The following is an 18,080-nucleotide window of genomic DNA, read 5'->3' as shown; positions in this document are numbered from 1 at the left end:
CTATTAGTCTTGGAAAATAGTAATCAGGAAATTTACAGGTTATCTTCTCAACCCTGTTTAAATTTGAACCTTTTGCAAGGAATTTCGCAATTAATGCTAACGATTGTGATAAGGAATCATCACTAAAATAGTATTTGGGGAGCACATTTATGTCAGTAATTGTCTACAAATTCTTATATTGCGATCCATTTAAGTATTTAAATCTCGTAAATTCTATTCGGCGCTTTTAACCTCCCATGTTACTTATTCAACTGAGAAAGTAATGTACTTTTGTACTCGAATAGTTGTTTTGACTGAATAAATGTAGAGTAAGTATCATGTTGGAGTTGCATACAACCTCAATAAGTGTGTGTATTAAAAAAATGAAATTCATAACAGCAGTCACATTCCCTAGGGCACAAGGAATAGTAAACGTTCTTAAATTTTATTTTATTTAGTTTTGGTTGCATGATGAATACAGTGTGATTTACACTACTCTTTCCTCTTCTGACGTTCTAACGAACGATTCATTATGTAACGGTCCGGGATATGACCTTAAACTATATCCGATGGTGAGATCCCATCTTGCAGGCCTTAGGGAGTGAGGAGCCACCCTTTAATTGAAATTGCTCCCAGGTCCCCTCTGACTTTGAGTGGTAGTACCTGTTAGGGTCCCAACTATGGGTTAAATAGAAAATGACTTAAAAAACAAAAAATAAATATACTCTATTAAAAAATTGTTCTTCAAAACCACTGGATTCGGCATTAAATAATCTGAAAAAGGTTGATATGCCGTAAAACAAAAACAAACAAACATTATGTAACGGCCTCATGGAATACCGTGCCGGGGAATTATTTAAGAAAATAAATAAATAAAGTTAACTAAACCATAAACGAAAATATATTTATATACTCGCTGTCAACACATATATGAGATACGCAGACCTATTATATAATCTCCTACTTCATAAACTACTATTACAATGAAAAATATTCTATACTCGCTGCTATTGTAATCCACACTGAAATAGCGAATAGTGATGCAAAGCTGCATGACATGCATATGCCAATTTTTTTTTACGTTTTGGTGATAAGTTCACTATAATATGTTTCTAAATGCTTCTTATAACAATGTCTCCCTAAAGTTAACGTGTAATGTTAAATAGAAGTGTATTTTTATAATAATTAAAGAAGAAAAAAAATTGCCCAGAATTAAACTTTCCGAGGGAGAAAATATCTATCTTCTCCCGTCAGTAAAGCTCGCAGCGTACCTATTTCGATTGTGAGAGAAATTTATGTTCCAATCCGTAATAAAATATTGAGTAGCTTTTTTTGATGAAAGCGATAAAAAAAAACTATTAATAGCATATCTCTTTGAGTGATAAAAACAGGGCAGTGTCCATATCAGACTGCTTATTATGTAAAAGAAATTATGTTTTTCTTTGTAATTAAAATATTTCATCAATTCTGGTCAGCCAATGCAAATATTTATGAGGGCTAATGAAAGGATTATGTAAAATTGCTTTTTTTATTTCAAAATTTAACTTTCAAATCTTGTTACCAACAATGCCTTATTATGATGTATATTAGTTCATACATTATTTAGATTTTTAGAGTCACAGCCACCTAGATTGCCGGGGTTATTTTCGCTTCATTGAGGCATATCTCAAAGGAGGCTGTTTTATATAATAATTTGGTTGATATTCTTGGTGATATTTTTTTTAATATAATTTTATGAATATTCTGTAACTTAATGCACGATATTGATTAAAATTCCAGTTTTAAATATGTTATATTTTCCCGATAATATTTTGGTTCATAACAACTATTATTTCAGTGAAATATATTAACATCCTTTAAAATGTCCGACGATTAGACACAAGGGCAGGGAAAGTGGCACTTGCAAGAAAGCGCTCTAGAGGAAATTTACTCTGGCTAGCTAAAAATGCATAGGCAACCTAGTCGCTATTCCCCAGTATGAGCGATCAGAAATGAATTTACTTTTTTTTACAAAGGAGTCACCACTTATCAAGGCCCGGACGCCACTCGAGGATAAGGATTAATGGGTATACATTAGTAAATGGGATTATAGCGTAGTAAACATAAGTAGTGGAGAGTTTGTAAATTGGATTACTTAGAGGGATGGTTCGTCAATAATTTGTTTACGTTGGACTTGAAGACAATCAAATTGTAGTCAGCTGAAAAGCAGGGACACAAAAGAGAGTTCCACAGATCTAAGAAAGAAGCTTTGTTCATGGAATCTACGTTTAGGTTTAGGCACAGATAAAGAGTGTGGTAAATTATTGATAGTGGTTTTGGCTAGACGAGTGTTTATTGTGAAAGTTTGGCGAGGGTAACCAGAGATTGAAGCTCAGACGAGCACTTGCCATAAAAATAACGATAAAGCAGAGACATGGTTGCAGGGAAGATAAAAAGGCAATACCCACTAGTCTACGAAGTTTATTTTGAACTCTGTCAAGGCAGGATAATCTGCTTCTAGTAGCTCCTGTCCAGATGTGGCAACAGTACTCATGCATTGTTGGCCGTATCTGGCTTTTATAAAGGTAGAGAATTGCATCAGGATTGAGATTTCTACTAGAGCGGTAGAAGGATGCTACCATTTTTCCAGTGGCCTGGGACTACTTCTTAAAGAGAAAGCAAAATTAGGAATGATAGACATTTTAAAATTATACCTAAGACAATCAGAGAACCTAAGACAATCAGAGAACTCAGGATGCCCAAGACTTTCTCAGTTTGCCTTTCGTATAAAATTTAGTCTACAATTGATCATATGGTAATGTTCTTATGAGCTGCATATTTCTACGCATATTCAATCCAAACAAGGTAAAATGCTACTTAGTCGCACGAAGCTATTATAAATTAGAGAATTTACCTACACGGACACTGAAAGTAGGGAATATGACACAACGATGCGTATGTTCATATTACATGTAAATTTCTGATGGTTAATACATTCGGGGGAGGCAGAAAAACGGGAAGGAATTCCAAAGTCTAACATTTTGAGAGAAGAAAGTAGCAAAGTAGACGGCTCTCCGGCATCGAGGGACCTCTACCGTGAATGTTTGGGATTTTGCTGCTTGCCAGGTTTCTCGGGGGTATTTAAATCTAGAGGGCACCGGTGCTAAGCGTTTTTTGGCGTACATTCCATTAAAGTACTTGTAAAAAATAAAAGGATATTACATTGCGGCGATCGGTCAGTGGTTGGAACTTGGTTGATAGTTAGGGATCAATTAGATTAGAGACTATCTTTAGGACCCTGTAGTTAACGCACCGGTCCATATTTGGCAACAAGATTACATATTTCGGCGAATGGTAGCTTTGTAGAATACTGTCAAGCCTGAGTTTTTCTTATGCGGTACATAGCGTTTACTTTTTTTGCAGCAGCCTTGCTCATGTCTTCTATATACTTGCTTCAATTCATGTTATCTGCAAATGTTAGGCAAATAAATTAGAATGCTTAACTCTAAACTAAAGTTGATGGAAATCTTTGGCTGCAACATTGTGTATTAGCAGATGATCTGTATATCTAACAGCCCTACACCTATCCGTAACCCGTGGAGATGGTGGATAGGAGTTTTCATTCACCCGCCATTCACGTTACCTACGAGGGATGATGTCATACAAAACCTAAAGCAAGCAAGGAAATAACGTGAGAGAGTCAAAAGTACCCGTGACATTACCGCAACCTAATGATGATAACGTCATTCTAGAATAAAAGTTGTCGCATACTAAAATAGAAATGTTAAACAGCAAAAGTCATAAATAAAATACGAATAAGTAAGAATATCAATAAAGAAACGAGGTATATACATAGAAATGACGGATTTAATGTAAATGTTAGTATAACCATCACATTACAATCATACAAATGAAAGAATACAGAAATAAAATAATAAAATTATTAGCGTTGATATAAGTTAAAGCCTTAAATCATCAGCTATACCTATAAACAGTAGAAATTAGGAATTAAGTTTTAAGGTAAGTACCAAATTACGAGATTATCTATAAAACAAAAAACGAAAATTTATAACTAAAATGAAAAGTATAATTGAATAATTGTTTCGCCATTTAAACTGTGATTAAGTCTAATATACAAATGGAACGAAGTTAATATATAATAAACAAAAGTACGCAAATAAGTATTCTGGATTTACATTGTAAAAACACATTTATTTAATATTGGTTATTAAATTAGTGTTATTCAAAATGTTAATACAAATAAATATATAAATTAAAACATAATAGTTAAAATTATATATAATAATATTCTGCGGATCTTAATTCAAATTGTCTGCACAGTGAGACGATTAGAAACATTGTCAAGAAAGCAAAATTTAATAAGTAAACGCTCTCGAAGAATACACGTTGACTGACTAAAAAAACTGAGTAGTTACGTCGACATTCCGGAATACGAACTCTTAATGTGATCAGAGATAAACTAACTCAAAAGCGAGAATACGCTAAGGCCTGGAAGGGTAGACCACACAGGGTAGAATCGCACAGGAACATACATCAGATAAACGATGAACAAATGTATACCAGCACAGCATGCCCAAGACGGTATGGATGTTGTTTATAGCCCTTAATAAATATCATTAATATATATATATATATATATATATATATATATATATATATATATATATATATATATATATATATATATAGTAATGTAATTTATAAAATATATATGGCGATTAAGCTACACTGACTATTCGGCGTTTCATCCACTCTAGGACTCCTCAGGCTTATGCACGAATTCTGTGGTTGTTTATCGTTTTTATATATATTTTATAAATTACTAACTAGCTCTACCTACGTATTGAGCACTTTTGAAGTAAATACTTAAAGTTTATGCATAAATCTATACTTTCGTATATCAATTTTTTGTGAGTAAATTAAGTAGTTATATATATATATATATATATATATATATATATATATATATATATATATATATATAATATTTGTTCCAACACCTCGCTCCCTCCTCAGTCAGTGGAGGAGAACTCCCTCATGACTGAGACAACTATCATCCCTTCTATTATCCCCCTCCCATACCTATACCCCCTTTAATTGCCCCCCTCTGGGGGACAAAATCTTCCCCACACTGGGAACCGATCCTGGGTTTGGCCATAGCCACATGGGGAGACAAATAAATAGAAACATTAAAAAATTCCCTATACATATTTTTAAATACACCCTTCTATCCAAACAAACATAATATAAGGAATACCCGAAAAGACTGAAACGAAAAACTACAATACTAAAATCCAAGAATCCAAAAAATAAATATCAAAATAGAATGAAAGCACCCCTACCCTTATTTCAGAAGAACTGCCCCCCTCCTACTCACACATACACATTAGTAACGACCTTGGATCACAGTAACCTTACTAGGGAAGCAAATAACCTCGTAATACTATAAAACAGTACACACATTCTCAAACCAATAAAAGAAAACACACACACACACGCACACACATACACACACACGCACACACACACACCCTACTCTAAAGGAAAAGGAAAAGGAAAAAAAACACAAGCAGAAAGAAAGAGTGACTACAGCCGAGGTCAGCGGCCTCGACAAGCCCAATAAAAGAGTAATAAAAATTGAGCATGCCAATGAATAATAGACACTTACACGCCTTAAACCCTTGGAAACACTTCAAATGAACTACGAAAATGCCATTTTTACATCTCCAACACATTTGAAAATAATTTCTGACGAGGACGCTTCACAGAACGTCTGAAACGCGTAAAAACGATTTCAATGATTTAAAAACATTATTACAATGATCCAAACATAATTCTCAATGAAAAACCAAGACACGGAATAATAAAATAATGTTAAAAAATACACATTGTTGGTGACTACCCCCTTATTTAAATATACATCTTTCTTTTGTTGGAATTTCTTAACCCATTATATATATATATATATATATATATATATATATATATATATATATATAACTTTATATATATATATATATATATATATATAACTTTATTAAACATTACAAAGTCACATAAGTACAGGGTGACCCCCCAAAAAACAGAGAACACTCAATTGTTTTTTCTGAGCATTTTACAGTCAACGGAGACAAAAAGGGCAAATACTCTAGTGTTTTCACCATCTGAGGAGATTTCCTGTTTGCAGAAACAATTTTTATGGGCTAAGTTAATGTTTTGACGTTTTTTTTAAGAAATAGAAACGGAAAAACTAATGTCAAATGTTTTTATAGAAGAAGCAAACACAGACATCGCTGTTGGAAAAAAGTTTGTGTCGAATCTGAGGATTCCTAGAGTGGATGAAACGCGGAATATTCAGTGGAGCTTAATCGCCATATATATTTTATAAATTACTAACTTGCTCTACCTACGTACTGAGCACTTTTGAAGTAAATACTTAAAGTTTACGCATAAATCTATACTTTCGTATATTAATTTTATGTGAGTAAATTAAGTAGTTATATATATATATATATATATATATATATATATATATATATATATATATATATATATATATATATATATCAACGGTGCTGTATTTTTATTATAAGAATCTCATTGAATTCAAAAACCAAAATCTTGTAAATTCACCAAAAATCGTTTTCCATTGAGAGCATACAAGTGTTTAGTCCTATCACTATAATATGTGTAATATTTATCTTTCTTAGTAAGGCTATACTCCGTGCTAATGTAAATAAATAAATAAAACGGAAAGCTTCGCAGGAAAACTGTGTTATCTTCCACCTTTTCTTTTATTTTGTATTATTTTGAAAGGTTATGTCTCTTCACAGTAAGAGTAATTTTACTCGTATACTCAAGTGGCAACATGCTCGTAGTATGTGACCTATCTAGGTACTTATATCATACTTTACTGCATATAATATATTCTGTTCTCTCAAGTCGCTGCAAAACACTGGATGGCGATGGACTGTCAATGTGAGATGTAATATCGTTCATGCCCTGCCTTTGAAAGGGGAAGACGTCCACACGTTTCACAGATTCACTTTGCATGGTCGCATGGCAAATTTTGTAAGTTTCCTTTCCTAAGTATTCTGTTTTATCTTTACACACCCTGTGTTCTTGACATGAAGAGAAACGCAGCTAGTTTCTACAGATTCCCGCCAAGCGCTATGATAAACCATAGTTGCTCCCAGGTATCAACATCAATATCCGTATTCTTCCGATTGCTTTGGAGGCTATGTTTATAGCGCGTATATATATATATATATATATATATATATATATATATATATATATATATATATATATATAACGATTTCTCCTCTATACTAAACGAAATTATAGCTTTTAAAATGCAAATACTAAATGAAGATCTAATACAGTCGCACTACTAGCTATCATCTGTTTTTGCGTTTCTTTCATTTGTAACTAAAAATTGTAATAATGATTCGTAGTAATTTTCATTCACACGCGATCTTCACAGTTGATAGCACGAACATCACTCTTTCATTATTTACTACTGTTCCTTTCCTCAAAGCGATCCGGACCATTATTACATTTGACACACACTTTTTTCCAACAGCGATGTCTGTGTTTGCTTCTTCTATAAAAACATTTGACATTAGTTTTTCCGTTTCTATTTCTTAAAAATAGGGTCGCTCACTCCACACAGTCCAATCAATCCGAATGGCTGCTAACCTGTGTTTCTAAGTACAAAGCAATAAAGGTTTAAGTGACTTAAACCCTAAACAAGATAGCGTCAGTCACCGCACAAAATACATTTCTTTTCATGTTGAATAACGTGTCCAACAATTTCGCCAGCTTCATCTATGACGACACAAACCCATTCGCACAGAGGTAAACACATGTTGACTTATTGTTCCTACGCTTTACTTATGCACATAACCCTTATTTACAAGTGTACATAGCAACTTCGACACGAACACTAATCAACCATTACCTTATGCTAATTTTTCTCTACAAGTGACCAGCCGAGCACGAATATACTGCTGTTTCTATGTCGGTTTGCTTACGGTCATAAAAGCTTACACAAGTTTTATATTTGCCTTTCATGTTAACCATTGGCTTTGGACACATTGGCAACTAGTAAGATCAGTATTATTTCAGTTATCTCATCTTCCATCTGTATCTTCTTTTTGGTCGCAAGTGCAAACTACTTTTTCCGTTCAACATACTACGCTTTAACATACAGGGCACGAGTTTCTATTCAATACCGTTAATGTTTTATCGCGGTCCGTATTCCGAAGGATTATACGGTAAGATGCTTACATTATGATTAGATACATCAGAAATTAGGTTTACCTTGACAGTTACAAGACTTCACATTAAATTAAAATTAAATATATAAACAATTATATTTGCGATTTCTTTTTTATAGTCATTGTGGCAACTTCCCACCCAACGTGTGGATCAGAACGTTGATTGGAAACCTCTGAACTGCTGCGTCGAAAGTAACTTCTGCCTGACATAAAAATGTCTACTTTACACATATCTGTTATTTCATTTTTCTGATTCAAACTTTCGTCTATTACTTCCAATTTTAATTTCTTATTTTGTCGTACCTTTATTTGTTGCAGTAGTGGTGGTATTAATTATATACTTTTTAACTCATTCTCACCGAGGCAAACACTTGATGTCTTATTGTTTCATACGCTTAAATTCTATACGTATCATGTGTTTACACATGTACATAGCGGGTGAGACACGAAGACTGATCAACCATACTCTTCCGCTAATTTCCCTCTACGTATGCCCAGACGAACATGAATACACTGTTTGTTTTTATTTCCGTTCGCTTACGGTCGCAGAATCCTTACAAAAGTCGTTGTGTGGCGATTACTACCTATCGTAAACATCTGCTTTGGCAACCATCTAAGGTTGCGATTAGCTATTTGGACACACCGGAAACTAATAATAACGTTTTAGTATTTTCCTAGTTAACTCATTCTCTATCCGTGTCTTTTTGATCGCAAGTGCAGATTACTTTTTCCATTTACAAGATACTACGTTTCATCATATTAGGCACGAGTTTGTATGCAATACCGTTAAAGTTTCACCACGGCCCATATTCAGAATAAGTATAACATGTTTGTATAGCAATCATGTACCCTGCGAAATACATTTAGTTTGGCAGTTCGAAAGCTTCATATTCAATTAAAATGAAAACCAAAAACATACGTTTCGGCGATTTTTAGCGCTTTGCTATTTCTTTTTTTCTTTTTTTTTTTTTTAGGGACAGTGTAACCCGTCGAACTGTTGCGTCAAAAAGTAACTTCTGTCTAAAATAAAAATCTGTACTTTACACATTATTACGCTATTGCATCCGATTCTAATTGTTGGGGAGAGTTTCACTTTCTCAACTTTCCCATTCTCAGTTATCACGTAAACTAACGTGGATTTTACACACAAGACTATAATCCTTTACTGCAGATCTCATTTAATACCGGAAAATATTGAATTCTAATAGCTTTTTTCTTTGAAAACCTCTTCAAGGTCCGTTTATTTCCGATTGTTTATACACGCAGAAATGTAAATGTAATGTTAACTAACACTGTGCCTTCAACTTCAAACAGGATGTACCTTATAAATCAGAATCCTAATCACAGTCGCCTATTGTGTTTCAAAATCAATATTTTTCATTTGTGGTGAAAATCCAACTTAAAAGCTATTAAATAAGATAAATGTTGTATGGTCGAGTTTATATATATATATGTGTCTATGTATGTCTAGTGTATATAAGGTATACGTGTATCTGTAATCGATGCTCGTGCATCGTCTAGTGGTTAGAATCAAAAGGACAGTAACTTTTCTTTGTATATGAGGTGTCTGTACGTGTCAATCTCTCACTTATATATTTATTAGTCTTTCTATGTGTATAAGGAACGAGCCAATAAAATAAATAAACAGTGACGAATAATACCATTGTTCGCTTGACACACATACCTTATTCATTGTCTACCTCTTATCCTGAGCTGGCACCTGAAATGAAGGCATCTTCTTCCGAATGGAACATCCAACACGCCAATTTATCATTTTCAGATCCTTATTTCCAAGAGTTTGCAGCTCTTAATCTTCTCCTTACATATTTTTAGTTGGTCCATAGACGCTTCCATCCGACCACAGAGACAACTCCTCATCGCTAACGAAGGCCGCTGGAAAAATGGTCGGATCATTCTATCGACCCAGTAGATATCTCACTGCTGATGCAATTATCTATCTATATAAGATCCAGGTACGTCCAAGGATGAAATAATGTTGCCACATCTGGATAGGAGCTGCTAGAAAGGACTTTCCCTGCCTTGATAGGGTTCAAAATAGACTTCGTGCCCTCGTGGGAGATGTCCTTTTCTCTTCGCTGCATCTCTATCTCACAGAAGAGATGTTGCGAGTTTGTCTCTGCTTTATTGTTATTTTCATGGAAAGTGTTCGATTGAGCTTCAATCTATGGTCTCCCCCTCGCCAAACTTTAACAAGAAACACTCGTCTTGTTGAAAACACTATCAATAACCCCCCACTATTTATCTGTGCCTAAACCTATACGTAGATTCCATTATCAAAGCTTCTTTCTTAGAACTGCACACCTGTGTAATTGTCTTCCGTTTTCCTGCTTTCCAGCTGTCTATAATATGGTTGTCTTCAAGTCCAACGTTAACAAGTTTCTGATGAGCCGTTCCAGTTAAGTTAACAAATTTGCCGAACTTCCATTACTATCGATTACTATATTGTCCTTTTGACTACTGTACACTCTTAACCCTTATCCTTGAGTGGCCTCTCGGCCTTGATAAGCGGTGCCGCCTATGTAAAAAAAAACCCTAACCCAGTGGCAAGTTAACTCACAACTCGTCACTTCGACTTTCCCTTACAGAATAACTCCTAATTATGAGTTCTCCTAGCTTATGTTTGTTTGACGTCAGAGTGAGCAATCTTGTTTGTCACATAAACCACATCGTTGTTTACTAAACCAAATTCCCAACTAGCTTTGTTTATGTTTTTCCGCTTTAGGAACATTTTTCATTGAACCAGACTTCACCAGTTAAATATGTAACATAAATATGTTAACAAACATTCTGTTCTTTTAAAACATTTTTCTGGATTTCTTTAAACCAAAATAATTTAACAATTAATCATAATAATTTTTCTGACCCTCAGCACGGCCAGCCAAAACATAACATTTACATAAATACTACGCTAAATGGCTACTATTTAACACTTTTTAATGATTATGATCACGCAAAGTAACGCGAATTTCCATCTATCATATGGAAAAGAGATGCTACCGGTGTGAATAAAAATCTTCATTTTAAATTTAATCTAATTCTTTGAAAACAGTGCATTATAATTTTAAGTAGCGATCTTTGACAGCAGTGTGTCGAATTATGCCCCAAACATTGTTTGTTAAAAATTCAGTATAGTAAACAATTATTTGGTGGAATTTTGTAATAGCTAATAATTAATAGTTAAACTTTAGTTCACTGATATATTTATAGTCGGGATTAATCATAGAAAGCAACAATTTACGTACAGTAAAGATATCTGGACGGTTTTCAACATCCTAAATAAAAGTGTTTCTGTGAGACGAACTGAATTCTAACTTCGCACACACAGATTGTTGTTAACCACATAGCTAGTGTCGTTTCAAACCATGTGATATCTTCGATACATCCGTTTAGTTTCGAAAGACAAAGGATACCTTCTGTAGGCGCATGTAATTCGGTGACGACAAGTGTTGCGCAATCGCCAATCACACCTCTCCTGAATCGGCCTGCTTGGATCCAGTGACATAAAGAAGTCCGGGATGAGTGGAAATAATGCAGAGATAAGCGGAGAGCACATACATCACCTGAAAGCCCCAAATGGTCACCCATTTGGTACTGGCCAGACTCATCATTGCTTAACATCGGTGATCCGGTGGGGGCCGATGTGGCAAACGTGATTATTCCGTATATGTAATTATTATGTCTGTAATTATTATATATATAATTATATGTAATTATTATATATGTAATAATTGTATATGTAATAATTATATATGTAATAATTATATAATTATATGTAATTATTATATATGTAATTATTATATAATTATATGTAATTATTATATATGTAATTATTATATATGTAATTATTATATATGTAATTATTACGTATATGATATCTTAACAGTTGCACATTGGCTGTTTCTAGGCAAGAAATCATTGATACATTATAATTATCGACTGAAGTTCCGTATGACAAGTGTGTGAAATAATCAACGAGTCGGGAATCATTTAAAGAAGCCTAACATGCAAACCAGGATCTACATCTTATTTCAATGCTTGCAAGGTGGTGATTCAAGTACGAGTGATCAAAATTATTTAATTGAAAATTAAAAGTCAGATTTTTTACTTTTTTTAAAAAGATTAATTTTACCCTAATTTTATGTATTTTTGTTTTTACATCTGTTTAATAATAAAATATAAAACTATTGAATATTTATAAACTGAGTCAATCCAATTTTTCGTGCCATGTATGTTTAGAACATTCTTCTAAATTAAAGTAAATTATTCACTTAAATTGTTATTCTTTACTGAATATGATTTTTTATTTTAATTTACATTTTAATTATTTTTTTATAATCCGTGATAAGTAAACAAACATTTATCTTTAGAAGGTTGTAAGCTGCACCGTCAATGATATGAGTTCGATATTTTTACCTCATCAAATTCCCACTTTCACGTAATGGTCTACCATTTTGAACCATATCAAGAGAAACGCTATATATTGAGTTGAACAGCGAGATGTTTGTTTTAAATTTCTGCATGTATATACAGTCAGGGGAGCAAGAGATCAGAGGGAATTCCAAAGTATAGAATTTAGAGATAAAAAAATGTAAGGTTAGAAGGGCTTCAAGCATGTAATGACCTTTACTCTGAAGAGGTGGGATTTTGCTATTGGTTATGTAATTCGGGTATTGACGTTGAAGGGTACACATATGAACATAGTATTTCTCTCTATAATTCCTTCCTCCTAAATGTCTTTCATATATGTTATTTCTACCTCATTTATTCTATTAAATACCTTCTTTAAAACCAAACCGACTACCGCGTGGTTCTCGGTCAGCTAGCGACGTAAAGATGCCAACAACGCGAGCATTGACGAGACCCGTGTTAAAACAATGATGAACGGCTGTATGATGGCGGAAAGCAGCGACGGTAGCACATATAAATTAAATTATATGATAGAAAAGTAACAAGCGGTGCTGTCCGGGAATGTTTGTAGTTTCATATTTTTGTAGCTTTTTTTTTTTAATTTTTACTTTTTTAAAACTTTACTCCTCTGTTATGAAATGATTACTTATAATTTCAGCATGCTATTGCATGTTGAAATTATGAATTTTCTGAATATAATATTATACTTATTTTATTAAGGTAAAGCTGTTTTAATTTATATTTACAAAAAAGTATTAGTGTGAATAGTTTTCAAAACTTCCAGTACCTTAGTGCGTGAGGATTTGTAGGAAATCGAAAACTATTTGCCTGTTCACGTGTGTCTAAATTCTTTTCAATTTTACGAGCGTGATTATTATTTGTTATCATTTTTATCATTATTTGCAATCCTTAACAAATATATGATTGGTTGGCATGTTTAATATATTGTCTCATGTTTAATATATTGCGAAATTAGACATATGAAGTATTGAAATTAATATCTATCTGAATTTAACTTTTGGAGGGGAAGGTAAACTATATATTTCTTGCGTGTTCTTAAATCAGGGAAATGTGTTCATTTTTTTTTATTCTTATATTCACTCCACACAAGGCAAACTCCCACTAAGGCGCGGGAAGCTACTGTAAATGAGGAACAATGCTTATAGTTATAATTTAAGTAAAGAGTTAAGCAGCATGATATCTGTTCGAATTATTTTTTTTATATTATCACAGGCAGGTAAATATGAAACAAGGATACAACATTGCAGCGATACGACATTGGTTAAATTATTTGGTTAACAATGCGAGATATCACTAATTGGAGATTCGTTTTCAAACCTGTCTAATGGGAAGAAACCACTTGCAGATTTGCAATCACAATTCTGGAAACAATGCATATAGCATTGTTGAATAGAGGACTTGTAGGGATATAGGATATTGATATGGGAAAGTAAAAGTCCTTCTCAGAATGCATCTCGTCATAAGGAGGAGGATGTTTAAAGTTTTATTTATTTATGTGTTTTGGAGAGATAGTTTTACAGTAATAATTCGAAAAAATAATCCAATTAAAAATATATGTATTGTAAAATCCGTTTCGTAACGAAATAATATGTAGTCTTTGAAATCTGAAATTCCATAAATATATTCGATTTTTTTAAACTCGTAAATTCATAAACAGAGATACAAAAACTTAAACCCAAAAGTACATCCCGGCTTTTTTGACCGAATTATTATATTTCTTTAAAAGTGTATGTTAAAAGCAACAATAATAAAAACAATAACAACGACAATAATAATAGTAATTATAAAAAAGAATAATACAATAAATGACATGAATATGGGAATAGATTGATAAAATATTTTCATTATAAAAATAACAGTGAAAAATAAACTTATAAAAATAACAACTGAAAATTAAATTAAAATGTAAAATTTAAGTATTAAAATAAAAATATATTAAAATTCAGTTACATTATACAAAATTTTGCAAATACAAATGGCGTTGTTTCATTCTTATTACAGCGGAAATACAAATATGTCAATATTTTCTGAATGTATATATTATTTAGTTGGAATTAATTATTGAGATGATTTATTAATTTTATTTATTGCGGACTATTATCCTCATATTTTCTTAGTTATTGTTTCACGACGTTCCGACCAACTATTCCTTTGGCCTTCATCAGGTGGTAACCGTCACGGCATAGGAACTCCGAATCTCCTAACTGCATTCTCAGCAATTACTGCCTTCCATAGTTGTTGTCGTCTTAACACGTTTATGAGATGAGTATTATTTTTATTTTTATTAATTTTATTTATTGCGGACTATTTAGTTTGTGAACGGTTTTACATAATAAGTATAAACAATAAGAAGTGAATGGTTCTGTATTATTGATGGGTAGTATTCTATTCTCAGTTCTGAAGGGATAACGTTGGTCGACATGGTGATTTACATAGATTCCCTTATGGTCAACTATTTTCATAAATACAGGTTTCTCTTAGATAATCCAAACGAGTTTATCTATCATGATATTAGATTACTGTCGCCACGAAATTCCAACAACCAATCTTTTCTATAACTCATGTTAAAAATAAGAAATAAAATTACATATTCATAGCGTATGACAGCTGACCCTATAGATATGCTAAGTCAAGCATACCCCATAAACCGTTGCACTTGGCAAAATATACATATATGCTAACATTAAAAGATTATAAATGTAAAGTAATGTTTAGCGGTAGTTTCTATCTAAATATCCGGCGTTATACAAGCTGGGCATAAAAACTGTTACGAAAAAGAATTCAGATTCATTCCAACAAATTAATCTATATAATAAAAAACTCAAATGACCTTGTAACGAGTGTTGTAACCCAACATCCGGTTTACGACTTCCGGTTTCGTATGTGTACATAAACATAAACCCATAACAGCTACTTTAGCAGAATTTGACCGGCACACTGAAATATGAACCTTATTAGTTAGAAATTATTATTTAATATAAGAAGAGTGAGGATGTTTTGCAGCTATTCTGTATTACAAGTATACTGTCGCACTTTTCTTACAAATAAATAGACTTTAACCCTTTGACAACGTATTGTTTTACTGTGTACGTTTTCAGCGCCCAATTGCTTTTTTTTTCGCGTTTAAATTATCTAAATAATAGTTAATACTTTCTGCATTTTTTATATCGTTAATTTCCATATTACGTTTAAGTTATTTTAACGCAATTTTCTTACAAATAAATATACTTTAACCTTTGACAACCATAAGAGCATTTTACAACGTATTGTTTTACTGTGTACGTTTTCAGCGTCATAATTGTTTTTTTCGCGTTTAAATTAAACGATATATCAAAATTTGAATAGTGCAGATTTACCTATAAGTATGGCAAACCACTTATAATTCAATGACTGTACTTTTTTTTCAAAAATAAACAATTATAATCAGAACGACTCATAGAAATCTATATTCATTTTTTTTTTCATTTTTAATATGCTTTTGTAGAAATGTTTCTGCTATGACACAAAGCTATTTTCTTTACATCACAAGTCACAAGTGGCATGCTCATGCATTAATTCCATAGCTAATATAACATACTGACCCAACGGGTCACGGGTAGTCTAGTTTATTATAAAACCCAATTACAAAAATGATTAGCAAATACTGAAGAAACAATATGGCATAAATAATATTGAAAATGCTTCCCTTGAGCCTTCACTACATTACGACGTCTTTTGATAGAGGCATCTATAGTAGCATGCACAATATCTAAATGTATACATTTCCAGCATTTGTTAAATTTTATCGTAAAATCTTCAACATTTTGACAAGAGTAGAATAGACTTCATTTCTCTAGAATTGACTAGGAAGAATAATCAAGAGCATAAAGATCATGTGATAAGGCCGTATGTGATCTAGAACGGACAGCAGTCTCTACACCACTTCTGTGTTACATGAGAAGTGTGGCTAGTTGCCCCATGTTGTTAGAGAGTCCAAAATCCATCACCGTTCATGGAATTAGACCATGGGGTTAATGCACCTTCAACAATGTCCTTAATGTAACGCTCTTTGTTTATTCTGACTCCTTGAGGGAGAAAAACAAGCAAGGATTTTCCTCTCCAAGAAATGGATCTAGAAACTATCACTGATGATGTTATATAATGGACCTTTTTTTCTAGAATTCAAATACACAACAACACATTTGGGTATAAGCAACAGTCCGCTTTTATTCCTTGTTGTTCCTCTGTTATGGTGGATAGAGAGATGAGTGGGAGAGCGACAGAGAGAAGTACATCGTTGCGCCCGCTTGGTTGACAAATCAACTGTCCATGCCAACTTTTTAAAAACATCAACATAACCAGATTCGTTTAATTGTGAAATTCTTTCTGAAACAGTAACAAATTTTGTTTACATTCGTGAGTAATATTGAAACAATTCTGATTTAGCTGTCATGTTCCCCACATTCCATCCGCAGACGTGTGCCACACTTTTATCCATATAAATACATATATATATACTAGCATGTCAACCCCGCTTAGATCGGACCCTTTGTGTAACATTCCTTCCTATCCATTTAAAAAATGCATGCATAACATCATACATTTCACTCCCCTCTCTCCTCCACCATAGCTTACAATATAACATTTATCAACAATATAGCATTTCAACAATTACGTTAACAATTTTCAACAATAATAATGGCAAAGTATTTCAACACTTATACAACATCGTTTTGTTTTATTTTTATTTTCCCCCTCTTTTTTTAATGCATTTTAGAGTCTAATAGAAGAAAATAAATCATCTGTTTATCCACTTTTTATGACTCTTTTTCAAGTCCTCATACAATTTCATTCGTTTCTCCATTTCACATTTTTTTATATTTCCTTAAATTTCGTTTCATAGAAAACACTCATCTTTCTTTCTTTTTCTCTGACTCTTCCTCTTTGAGTCCACATAAAACTCCACATTTTTATATTTCTTTAAATGTCTCCTCATCATTTTAATTATCTTTAATTATCTCTTTCTGATGCATGATCTTTGATCATCGACGGTAACCGCGTGGTAATTTCAAATTAACATCGGTAAATGACACCCGATATTATCATGTGTGCTTCTGCTCTAGTTTAATATCTTTTTTTTCTTTAAACTTTCTTTAAAATTTCAACATACTCTGGTTGAAATGAGAAGCAGCTACTATCTTCCCAAAGTGTCATTCAACATCTGTTACACGGAGGAACGGTTTATTTATTTTCTATTCATTTAATTATTTCTTTTTTCTCTTTAATTAGGATGGTGAGAAGGTGGCGTGTCCTGTTTTGAGGACCAACTTACTTTCTTTCCTACTACTAACTTGTTACATGTAAATCCCTGGTACCCCTACCCACAGAGCA

Source organism: Euprymna scolopes, chromosome 18 (genome assembly GCF_053919585.1).
Source record: "Euprymna scolopes isolate OS-2025 chromosome 18, ASM5391958v1, whole genome shotgun sequence".
Classification (NCBI taxonomy): domain Eukaryota; kingdom Metazoa; phylum Mollusca; class Cephalopoda; order Sepiida; family Sepiolidae; genus Euprymna; species Euprymna scolopes.
This window is presented reverse-complemented; position numbering follows the sequence as displayed.